The 13,218-nt window shown below is 43.7% G+C and overlaps 1 long non-coding RNA gene across 1 annotated transcript in view; it reads left to right on the top strand.

The window, feature by feature from the left end:
* Positions 1-13,218, top strand: part of LOC144493435 (uncharacterized) — a 48,503-nt gene that overhangs the window by 7,007 nt on the left and 28,278 nt on the right. The window contains exon 2 of the long non-coding RNA XR_013497745.1: positions 6,062-6,183. This is a non-coding gene — a long non-coding RNA (uncharacterized LOC144493435). The remainder of the gene's footprint in view (positions 1-6,061; positions 6,184-13,218) is intronic.

The raw sequence follows: 13,218 nt of genomic DNA, 5'->3' as shown, positions 1-13,218 counted from the left end.
CCCTCTCTTCCTCAAAAACATGGCCCCTTTCCTTGGTGAACACTGAAGAAAAGTATTCATTCATCACCTCTCCTATCTCTTCTGACTCCATGCACAAATTCCCACAAATTATCTCAGCCATTTTCTCTGCCTTTATGTGTAAGGTTTCCTTTTTGTCCCTGATCACTATACTCCTTCCCTTTTCCCAAATATATACCTAAAGAGGTCTTTTGGGTTTCATTTTATGCTTTCTGTTAGTCTTTTCTCACCCTGTTTCTTTGTCCCTCTTATTTCCTTTTTCACTTTCCGTCTGAAGTTTTTATATTCAGCCTTGTTTTCATTTGTAGTATCTTCCTGGCATCTGTCATCTGCATGCCTTTTCTGCTTCATCTTACTCTCGATCTCTTTCATAATCAAAGGAGATCTGGTTTTGGTTGCCACATCTTTCCCCCTCATGGGAATGTACGTCAATGTACCTGAACCATCTCCTCTTTAAAGGCAGCTCATTGTTCGTATATAGTTTTGCCTGCCAGTGTTTGAGTTCAGTTTACCTTGGCCAGATCTGTTCTCACCCCACTGAAATTGCCCATTCTCCAAATAAGTATTTTACTCTAGATTGCTCTTTGTCCTTTTCCATAGATAACTAAATGATATCTCGATCACTGTCAAAATGTCCCACTGCTCACACTTGAGTTACTTGTCCCACCTCAATCCCCAGAATCAGATCCAGCATTGCATCCTTCTTCAGTGACCCCCAGAACATACAGATCAAGAAAATTCTCTTGAACACACTTCAGAGACTTCCCCTCTTTGCCCTTTACGATATTGCTATTCTGGTTTATATTAGGATAATTTTGATTTGATTTATTATTGTCACATGTATCCGTTATACAGTAAAAAGTATTGTTTCTTGCACACTGTGCAGACAAAGCATACCATACATAGAGAAGGAAAGGAGAGGGTGCAAAATTTAATGTTACAGTCATAGCTCAGGTGTAGAGAAAGATCAATTTAATTTGAGTTAGGTCTATTCAAAAGTCTGACGGCCGCAGGGAAGAAGCTGCTCTTGAGTCGGGGTTGGTATGTGATCTCAGACTTTTGTATCTTTTTCCTGACGGAAGAAGATGGAAGAGTATGTCCAGGGTGCATGGGGTCCCTGATTAGAGCAACTCATTATAACTACTTCTTGCACCCTTCTGTAATTTGCTTGTAAATTTGTTCCTCTATAACTTACAACGTAATTGTTGGCCAGTAGTTTACACCTAGTAGTGTAATGGCATATCTATTTTCTTAACTCTAACTCTAATGAATACCCTCGAAGACATTCTCTTTCTCTCTAGCACTTTAATATTCTCCTTAATTTAGGTTTTGTTAGGGCATCATGATTGGCACAGCATTGGATGGCCAAAGGGCCAGTTCCTGTGCTGTACTTTTCTTTGTTCTTTTATCTCCAATGTGTAGATTGGTCTTCATTTCCACAGAGACTGTGTGGTGATCACTGTGTGGTGATCACTGTGTGGTGATCACTGTGTGGTGATCACTGTGTGGTGATCACTGTGTGGTGATCACTGTGTGGTGATCACTGTGTGGTGATCACTGTGTGGTGATCACTGTGTGGTGATCACTGTGTGGTGATCACTTCTTTCCTTCCATAGTTTTTCCGAACAGCTTGTTTCACAGAAAATTTAGTACTTAGTCCAGTTCTTTTTAAGCCAGGTGCCCATTATCAGGAATTGTCATATTCCCAAGCAGTTATCGGCGCCTGTGGTTCAACTTGACCTATCACACTTCATATGTTTACGCACATGCATTATAAACCAAATTTAGATTTTCCTACATTCTCTCTGTGAGACTCCATCTAATACTTTATTATTTATCTTTGTGCTATCTGTCTCATCCAATATGCACCTTGTTTCTCCTTTCCAATGCATTCCCCTGCCAAATTAGTTCAACCATTCATCCGGACCCATGGTTATCTCAGTTAAGTGATCTCAACCATCCGAGTTACTTGGGTCAAAATAGTTTCTTTGCTGGATCTCAAGGATCTGAGAATTACTTTTTTGTGCAATGAATAGCCTCCTGCAGAGTTTATATGTCCGTACCAGCTCACTAAATCTTTCCTCCATTAGGGTAAGTCTGTTCCTTTCTCTATTAGGGAAATAGGGGAGGTGATGGATTACTGAGGAAGGTCACTGGATTAGTAATCCAAAGGTTTGTGCCAAAATTGGGATAGCTGTCCCACAAACTCAACAAGCAACAGCATGACAGAGTCATAATCATCAAATCATTCTTTACAGACAATGTCCCAGACATCACCAATGACATCCCTGAATATGTTGATTCTGGACCTCATGAAGTTTCATGGCATAAAGTCAAACATGGGCAAGGAAACCTCCTGCTGATTACCATGTACTGCCCCCCACCCCACAGCTAACCCCCATCCTGCTGATGAATCAGTACTCTTGGCACAGAATGTTTGCTGGGTGGGGATATCAACGTGCATCACCAAGAGTGATTGGTAGCATCACTACTGACTGAGCTGGCTGAATCCTAAAGGACATACTGGATTTGCGCAAAATGGTGAGGGAACCATCAAGAGATGCATCTGCATTGGTAGGAGTGATCACCACACAGTCTTTGTGGAAATGAAGACCAATCTACACATTGAGGATAAAAGAAAGAACAAAGAAAAGTACAGCACAGGAACTGGCCCTTCGGCCATCCAATCCTGTGCCAATCATGATGTCCTAACAAAACTAAAAAAAACCTTCTGCCCTTACTCGGTCCGTAATCCTCTATTCCTTCCCTATTCACAGACCCATCCAGATGCCTCTTAAATGTTGCTAATGTGCCTGCTTCCACCACCTCATCCGGCAGCACATTCCAGGCACCCTGCACTCTGCATGAAAAATGTCCCCCGCACATCTCCTTTAAACTTACCCCCGTTCACCCTGAACCTATGCTCCCTTGTAATTGACACTTTCACCCTAGGAAAAAGCCTCTGACTATCCACCCTGTCCATGACTCCCATAATTTTGTAGACCTGTATCAGGTCTCCTCTCAGCCTCTGTCTTTCCAGTGAAAACAATCCTAGTTTATTCAACCTCTCCTCATAGTCAACACCCTCGAGACCAGGCAACATCCTGCTGAACCTTCTTTATACTCTCTCTAACACTTCCACATCCTCTGGTAGTGTGGTGACCAGCACCGCACGCAATACTCCAAATATGGCCTAACCAAGCATCCGCAGTAATTTGCTTTTATCCACAGCTCTTCCCTCATCAATTATCTTTGTCACCTCTTCAAAAATCTCAAGTTGGTGAGACATGACCTTCCCTGTACAAAACCATACTGTCTTCACTAACTAGTCCATTTTCTTTGCCCATCTGACTTATCCATTCTACGTGTAAATTAAAATCTCCCATGATTATCGCCGTACCTTTTTAACAAGCTCCAATTATTTCTTCTTTTATACTCCACCCTACCATGTGATTATTATTCGGGGGCCTGTACACGACCCTGCCACTGACTTCTTGCATTTATCATTTCTCACCTCCACCCAAACCACTTCCACATTCTTTTTCTTGAAATTAGGCATCCTCTCTATTGTGCTAATACCATCATTAATTATCAAAACTATCCCTCCATCTTTTCTTTACATCCTGTCATTCCTAAATATATTGTATCCTTCAGTATTCGGGTCCCAATCCATGTCCTCCTGCAACCATCTCTGTCATGGTTCTCAAGTCATACATATTTATTTCTAATTGTGCTCTCAGTTCATCTGTTTTGTTTCGAATGCTATGGGCATTCAGATACAGAGCTGTTTTATCCTTTTATTTTTATAACCTCCAGTCTCATTCGTTGATTTACTGTTAGATTTGTACTATTCCTGTCATGGATTGTTTCTCATTTCCTGCAATAATAACTTTCTCTTTGGCGTTGTCTCTGCTCTTTGATTTACTACATCTTCCCACATTTGATCCCTTGCCCCCACAATTTAGTTTTAAACCTTCTCTGCTTCTCTAAGTTATGCGGCTCACAAAAACACCAGCCCCAGCACGTTTCAGGTGTAGACTGACCCAAAGGTACAGATCCCACTTTCCCCAATACTGGTGCTAGTGCCCCTCAGACCAGAACCACTTCTCTCACATCAATCTTTGAGCCATGCGTTCGTTCGTCTCTCTAATCTTATTTATTCCATATCAATTTGCGCTTGGCTCAGGTAATGATCCAGAGATTATGACTTTTGTTGTCATGTCCTCATACTGACTATCCAGAATCTCCTCCTTTGTCCTGCCTATGGCATTGCTACCTACTTGGATCGTGACAGCTGGGTCCTCTCCATCCCAATGCAAGTTCCTGCCTAGCCCCGAGCAGGTGTCCTGAACCCTGGCGTTGGGCAGGCAACACAGCCATCTGGACTGCTCTTTGCTGCAGAGAACGGTTCAATCCCTCTGACTATACTATCCCCTTCGACCATTACATCCATTTTTGCTCCTCTCACTTGAATGGCCTCAGACATGGTCAGTCAGCTCATCCATCCTGCAGCCCCCACTTTTATTCAAGCAAGCTGAAAAATCCTCACACCTGTTGAATAATTGTAAAAGCTGAGGCTCTTGTGCTCCAGCTCTTTGCGTTCCCTTACTTGCCTCACCCGCAGTCACACTCTCCTATCCCTGACCACTGACCAAATCAGAAGGTGCTGTTGTAAGAGGGGTGACTGTCTCTTGGTACAAAGAATCCAGATAACTTTTCATAGAAACATAGAAAATAGGAGCAGGAGTGGACTATTCGAGCCTGCTCCGCCATTCATTATGATCATGCCTGATCAGCCAACTCAGTAACCTGTTTATGCTTTCCCCCCATATCCATTGATCTCTTTAGCCCCAAAAGTAATATATCTCCCCCTCCCTAATGCGTCACAGTGTCTGTAGTTCAGCCTCCAGCTCACAAGCTCTGAGCTGAAGCTGATTGAACTTTAAGCACTTATTGCAGATATTTGCCCTGCATCAACCTGGCGTCCAGGGGCTTCCACAAGCTGAAGTTTTTGACACATCACCTGTCCTGCCACCCTTAATGTGTTCTAATTAACTATTTAATTACTTTATTGAATTATATATTTTAATTTTGCTTTTGTATAAATTATTAACCTTACCAGCAGTTGCTGGACTATTTTGAACCAGATTCTCATGGAGTAGCAAGCTTCTCCTGTAGCAGAATAAGACTATTTCTGGTCTGGCTGAGAAATTTAAAAAGCAAAAGAGCACCTCTTTCCCCTCCACTCAGCTCCCTGCTTTCTACTCTAAGTCATACTTCAGTAAACCTTACCTGAAGCACCTCTTTCCCCCTATGCATCAAACATACTCAGTAAAAAGTCTAACAACACCAGGTTAAAGTCCAACAGGTTTATTTGGTAGCAAATGCCACTAGCTTTCGGAGCGCTGCCCCTTCGTCAGGTGCCCCTGACGAAGGAGCAGCGCTCCAAAAGCTAGTGGCATTTGCTACCAAATAAACCTGTTGGACTTTAACCTGGTGTTGTGAGACTTCTTACTGTGTTTACCCCAATCCAACACCGGCATCTCCACATCAAACATACTCACCAGGTCTCTGTCTCACTCAGGCCAATGTCTCCTCTCATTGATGGTATTGATCCTTATTGATATATGAAATAACACACAGTGGTGTGATATATGGACTAACAATATGCAATATGATATATGGAATATCATTGACTGTGATGTGATATATGGATTAACAGAGAGAAACAGAGTAAATATTTCAAATGCATATGACCCTGCTTCAGAGCCATATACTGAAAATTCTGAAGCAAAGTTATATGGACTAAGTTTCTCTCTCCATTAATGCTGCCACACCGGCTGAGTTTTTCCAGCATTTTCTGTTTTAATACAGCAATAAGGGTGTCTAGCTAAGTTCACAAACATTATCCATCCACTACATGACCAAATGCAAATATCAGTCTTACGTAATGACTCCACTAGGACCCCTTCCTTGTCAACACAGGCATCAAAGAGGAGTCCCAGATATGTCATTGCACCAACGTTATTCTCTATCTTTCTAGTAGCAGCACTGCAACCTACTACTAACAGCTTTGTTAGTAACCTCTTCAACTACAGACAAACGGAAGGCCAAGTCCAAGACAACGACTCTGTAATGAAACGGCAGTGTGTTGACAACACACAGGTTAGTGCCTACTCTGGGAAAAGTACAACAGATAGCTGATTTATTCACCAAACACACAAGAGCATGGCAATTGCCTTGAACTTCAGGATAATACCAACCCTCACTGAATGAAACAAATCTTATGTCATGAATTGAGATTCATGATGAAATATTGGAAAATGTCCCTCACTTCCCATATCTTGGAAGCCATTCATCCCAAAAAGCTGACATTGAGGTACAAGAGGTACAACACTGAATCCAATGTGCAAGCTCAGTGTATGAGAAATTACTTATTGCAGTTCATGAGAATCCTGATATCACACCCTACAATAATTCAAAATCTCTGGGCAGTGGTTCTTCCCACACTTCTCTGGGGTGCTGAAGCTTGGACAACTTATAGATGCCATACCAAGGCCATGGTACGACAAGGTCAATGCTGTCTCAGAAGGATCTTATGAATCAAGTGGGAGGACAAATGAGCAAATATAAGCATCCTCCAAGGCACAGGCATGCCAAGTATAGAGACCATGATAATCTCATATCAGCTGAGATGGACAGGAAATGCGAAAGCACAAGTTAATGCCTGCAGCATCTCTGCATCCCTTCTACTTCACAGTCCTTTATTGATCATAATTTCTGAAGTCTGTGTATAAGATCAAAAATGTGGTATTGGCTTTGAAGGGTGCCATTTCTCATGCATCCTCTCAGTCAAACCCTGTCTCACCCTTGGAGACAGTATGCCCTGTTTCATACAATTGTCAAGGCATTCTCTTCCATTGGCATCAGGACAGTTCCATGGGTCATTTCCACCCCTGTCTTTAACCTCTCTCCCAGGCATTATGCACTGTCCTCTGCAAGGTGAATGAGAGCAGAATCTTGAATGATAGGATTAATCCGGCAGCTAAGATAGCATTGCACAAATGAGCTATTTGCATGCCATATCAGTTATACTGCCATTCTCATGTCTTCCATGTGCCCATGCTCCTATGTACACTACATGGCCCAGGACACACATGGCTCAGGGACTTGTATCATGTGGATATTTGCAGTGCAGAATTCAGCAGTGCTCAAAAACCCCTCACCTCTGCGACACACAGGTGCAATTCATCTTATCAGACCTCAGAAAGGCATTACAGGTGTTGTGGGAAATTTACCACTTCGGAGTCAGACTTGGAGGCTCAACAAAACAGTTTTATTTCAGACAAAGCTTTGGGAGAAAGCACTGGTACTCCGCAGTACTTGGCAGCTACCTTCTCAACTACACAATGGTAGTTGAGCATCTCTTATACTTTTTAGACAATAGGCAGTACGGACATTAGCTGTTAACACATCGTTACAAGTTGAGTAGACAGATATGGACATCGATAGTTAACACATCGTTACAAGCAGACAGGTACGGACATGGACAGTTAACACATCATTGTACATAGAATGGATACATTCATGCAGTTATGTCCTCTATCAATGACTGGTTTTGATATATACATTTATGTATTTATCTCCCCATCAGTGGCTGACCTTGTTATCAAACTCATTGTTCTGGGTCTGCTCTTTATCTCAAGTTTTAAAGTGCCTCAAGGTCTGACCAGTTTCCTGCAGCAATTCAGATACTGCAGGTTTTAACTCTGTGTAACTGTCTGTGCCCAAAGTCAGTGCCTTTTAATGTCCCTTCCCAGAGTCCATTTTGTGTGCCAGGTAACCATTTTGTGTCCATCATTTTAATTTCACCATAACAGCTCCCCCTTTTGGTCAGGATTATTATTTAGTAATCCCCAGACCAACAACAGCATCTTCACAGGTAGCTGTTCATCATCTTCTTTCCTTCCTCATAGCTCTCGATGTCTTCAGGGGTTCCCATCATGTATTCTTCCTCTATGGTTACACTGGCTCCTGGCACAATTCGTGTCACCATTACTTTGCAACAGACATTAAGGCATTCAACAATTAGGCAACAGACAATTACTATTGCAATGAGTATGATCAGTCCATGCAGTAAATAGGATCCCCAGGATCCCCCCACTAGCCATTCCAGCCAGCTACCCCCTTTATTGGGTCCTTGTCTGAAATCATCAAGCTGTTTTCTTATGTTATTAATGACTTGGGTAATGTTATAGGATTCGTCTGTGACATGGGTTATGCATTTATCTCCTGTGATTGTACATATATATCCCCCCTGTTGTGCTAACTGGTAGTCTACTGCATATCTGGTCTGCTGTGCATATAATCTCAGTTCAGCCATTTCTTGGTTGACAGCTTCCAGTGCTTTTGATGTACTGTTTCCCAGGATTGTTAGTCCACAGACAATATGATTTTTATTTTTTGCACTAATTACTCCTGCAGCTCCCCCCCCCTCCCAGAGATAGGGCTCCAAGGAACCCGTATCCCAGTGATGATCCCATTGTGCTGGGGGTTTCACAATCAGCACAGAATTCTTTGCTGATGGCCCGGGTTACTATCTTTCTCCGGATATGCCCCTTCTAAGGGCATGGAACAGTGATTGGTCCTATTGTTCCTACTGCAAAAAAGGATCGGGAGGGTTGGTGTTGCTGTCGTGTAGGTACCGTTGAAGAGGAATACAAATCCCTTCTTAGCCCGGTAGCATTTAGTGTCCTGATTATTAGTTTGTTTATACCGCCAATTGCTCGGTTTACTTGACTCCCTGTTTGATCCCACCACCTGGTAAGTATCAAATGGGTATGTCCATTCGGCTGAGCTGACATGAGTCCCATTACACTGTCCACAAATGAGCTGCCTCCCCACTGTTACATTCAGGCATTTCTGCTTATCACAGGTGCAAGTAAACTGACTTCTATTTACCCGACAGTGCTGATGGACACACTGCATCTGTACGCAGGAATCATTCTTGGGGACCAAGGCATATGCACATCCCCATCCCTGCCCCAAAAAACAAAGCGGATAGCTTGCATTATCCAAGCACGTTCTTCCTCCCACCCCTTGGAGCCTCTGCACCCAGGATCTGTGGGATTTACAAGTTCCACACATCTTCCCTGTATACCCCTTTTATATCTGCCAATTTGTCCCTTACAGGGTGCGTCTGATGTATCTACTGTATATAAGTCATGGCCAGGGATGGCCACAAATAGGGCTTCTACCGATTGGGCTAACGGATAACATACAGTTCGATTCCTGTGTAAGTGTATATGAGCCTTGTAAAATAGGTTATCCTCCAGCCCAGTCAAGTTTACAGTCGCGACAAAAAGTAATAGTTACATACGCGATCTCATACATGTCCGCAACAAGCAAGTATCACTCTTATTACTTCAAATTATACAATTTTCAAAAGTTATATTGTCAACCCGAACGCGTCAGTTACTCTTGCTTGCAGTCTTCACCTGTTTTGGGGAAAGCAATCTGGTCACTTTAATTCATTCATTCATTTCTTTGTGTAATTTCAGCTGGGTCCAATGTTTCCATACACCTTTCCCTCTTATGTCTAGACAGGCATAGGTGTCTGATTATAACTTCATATGGCCCATTCCATTTTGGTGCAAACCCTGGCTTTTCAGGTAATGTTTTTACTAGGATGCGACTTCCCGCATTTCAAGCTCTCTCTCTGCGTCTCTTCCTGATTATCTTTTACCAATTTACGCATCCCTTTTAGTTGACTGCTTAGTTCCAAAACATATCTTCTGATTTTATCTTTTAGTGGACCTACATCGGTCCCACCTGTTATGATGCTTTCTGGTAATTGCATCGCCCTTCCTGTCACTAGTTCATAAGGGGTTAATCTGGTTGTCCGGTTTGTGGTAGCTCTTAGCTTCATTAATATAGTGGGTAATACTTCTGTCTACATTTGTCCTGATGATTGTATGGCTTTAGCCAGTGCATTCTTAAGGGTTCTATTCATACGTTCCACCATTCCAGAACTCTGTGGGTGATAAGGGATGTGGAATTTTTGTTTTATCCCCATCAATTGGCACACGTTTTTACCACCTTTCCGGTGAAGTGCGTCCCTTGATCCGAATCGATTTGTAGGGGTACTCATGGTTTCCCTCAGAATTCCTTTTTCCACTAACCCTTTAACTATCTCCACTACAGCTTTCTCTGCCTCTGGTTTTATTGGGTCTTGTCGGTGGGGCTTATGCTCCGGTCCAGGTACCTTTATTGGGTCCGTTTTAGTTAAGCCGGTATCTAATTTTGTTTTAGCCCATACTCCGGGGACGGAGGCACAGATGGCTCCGAACCCTCCTGTCTCTAATTCCCAATTTCTGCTGGTGACTGTGGCCACCTTAATAGTTTCGAGGTGACTTGTGAGTTCCCCTATTCTAGTTTTCCGACCGTCCTGTCTTGGCCAGATTAATTCTCCCTTTCCACAGTCTATCAAAATCTCATATTCTTCCATTAAATCATTTCCCATTATTGTACCCTCGTTATCTTTACACACATAGAACCTCATTGGTATATACAAATTATTTATTTCCAATAACGTGGTCTCGCTCAGGTAGGCGGGTGTTTTGTTCCCTCCTATCCCGGTTAGGTAAATCATTCTACTTGTAGTGGGTAAGGATAGGTCGGTGACTGATATGGATGCTCCTGTGTCCACCAGCATCTCACATTGCCTGCCCCCTACTAGTGCAGACACATAAATCCTTCCCTCCTCCTTACCCTTATGAATGGGGACTGCAGACCGTCAATCTTGCTGACCTCAGAGGTTCCTTGGTTCCTCCAATTCCGCTGTGGTCATGGATCAGGTTGGGGGTCTCCCATGTTTGTCCCAACACACTGCTTCTGTGTGTCCATGTTTATTACAGTGACTACAATGATTCCCACTGCTTCCAAATTTGATTCCTTTCCTTGGGATCCTGCAATCCTTTGCAAAGTGCCCATGTCAGCCACAATTGTGACAGGTCAGTTTGGACTTAGTTCCGCTCCCGCTACTGTAAGCGGCTACTCTTTCTTGTCTTACTCTTGTCTGGGATTTCTCCTCTCCGCCTCCCGGTACGCCACTAGCCCATTCTACTAGTTCATCATAATCCTGGGACATAATCACTCCCATTTTTAGGATGGTTTGGTGAGCACTAGAGAGCCCATCCTTGAAAACCTGGATGAAAGCTCGATCCCCACGGCCTGGGTTTCCTTGCCCTGAGCATTCCTGATATACTTGGAACAACCGTTCCCTGTACTCAGAAGCTCCTTCCCCTTTTAGCTGCTTGGTCGTGGTAATTTTGCTCCAGTTAGTAGGAGCATTTCCTAAAACTCTCTGAATTTCTGTTTTAAACTGGGTGAAGGGTACCTGTTGGGCATCTATTTCTGCTGTTAGGGCGACTACATATGTCCACCGTCCCCCACTATAATCTTGTGCTGGAGGAGTGGCGGGTCCACCTGCTACCTGTCTCCACTTATCCGCTGGACAGGCTGCCCTGACCAGTTGGTGTATGTCTCTCAGGTGTAATTGGTGTCCTACCCAAATTGTACCTAATTCTTCCCAGAATTTAGTGTTTGCACTTCTAGGTTGTAATTTACCCAGGGAAGCCATTATCTGCTGCCTTTCGCCTGGGGTGAATGGTTTATAATTTGCTTTTGGCTGCGAATCTGTTCCCCCTTGGGTTACTGGCACTAGGTTGTGTTCTAGCACTTCCCACTCCTCTGGAGGAGCGGTTGGTCCCTGTCGTGTGGACTCATAAGGAGGTAGAGGAACAGTTTCCCCTCCCCATCGATTCGCTTCTAACACTTGGTTTCGTTTCTCCAGTTTCCTTACTCTGGATTCTAACTCTCTAATCTCTTTATCTTCACTCCACTTTTTAGTAGAGGCGACTACTTGCTCAATTAGTCCAGCTAACTGATGTACTAATAATATTCCTGTCGTCTTTGTCTTGTTTCTCTTTTTCCCATCTATCCACTTTCTCTGCCGTTCTAAGGTCTGAGAAGCATCCCAGCCATCCCTTTGCATCCTCTTTATTAAAGCTTGTTTGTCTGTCATGTACACTTCAATAAGAGATCCTGCAGGTCCTCTCTTAACTTCTTTATCTGCCATCTCGCAGACTTCACTACCCCCGGTCACTATTGCCTCCTTGGCAACGTGTTTTACAGCCACAATTACTTCCTAGTAATGTGTTCTCTCTACCGTAGGGACTTCACTACCCCCGGCCACTATTACTACTCTAGCACCGTGTTTCACTCCCGTCTCAGGGTTTCAATTTATACTCACAGCTCCACTATTACCGCCTCGGCAATGTGTTTCTCCACCAGAGTCCGGCTCTAGGTCAGAGTTGATCAGCTCCTTTTCCGCACCGCTTTACAACATTGACAGTCCAGTACCCAACTATACAAACTTTCATGCAAACAGGTGGCAAACTCTGCGTTTGTTCACCACAGTAAGAGGTTTAACAACACCAGGTTAAAGTCCAACAGGTTTATTTGGTAGCAAAAGCCACACAAGCTTTCGGAGCTCCAAGCCCCTTCTTCAGGTGAGTGGGAATTCTGTTCACAAACAGGGCATATAAAGACACAGACTCAATTTACATGAATAATGGTTGGAATGCGAATACTTACAGCTAATCAAATCTTTAAGAAACAAAACAACGTGAGTGGAGAGAGCATCAAGACAGGCTCAAAAGATGTGTATTGTCTCCAGACAAGACAGCCAGTGAAACTCTGCAGGTCCAGGCAACTGTGGGGGTTACAGATAGTGTGGCATGAACCCAATATCCCGGTTGAGGCCGTCCTCGTGTGTGCGGAACTTGGCTATCAGTTTCTGCTCTGCGACTCTGCGTCGTCGTGTGTTGCGAAGGCCGCCTTGGAGAACGCTTACCCGAATATCAGAGGCCGAATGCCCGTGACCGCTGAAGTGCTCCCCAACAGGAAGAGAACAGTCTTGCCTGGTGATTGTCGAGCGGTGTTCATTCATCCGTTGTCGCAGCGTCTGCATAGTTTCCCCAATGTACCATGCCTTGGGACGTCCTTTCCTGCAGCGTATCAGGTAGACAACGTTGGCCGAGTTGCAAGAGTATGTACCGTGTACCTGGTGGATGGTGTTCTCACGTGAGATGATTGCATCTGTGTCGATGATCTGGCACGTCTTGCAGAGGTTGCTGT

Source organism: Mustelus asterias, chromosome 1 (genome assembly GCF_964213995.1).
Source record: "Mustelus asterias chromosome 1, sMusAst1.hap1.1, whole genome shotgun sequence".
Lineage (NCBI taxonomy): Eukaryota > Metazoa > Chordata > Chondrichthyes > Carcharhiniformes > Triakidae > Mustelus > Mustelus asterias.
Note: the sequence above shows the minus strand (reverse complement) of the source record. Positions and strands in the feature narration are given on the sequence as shown.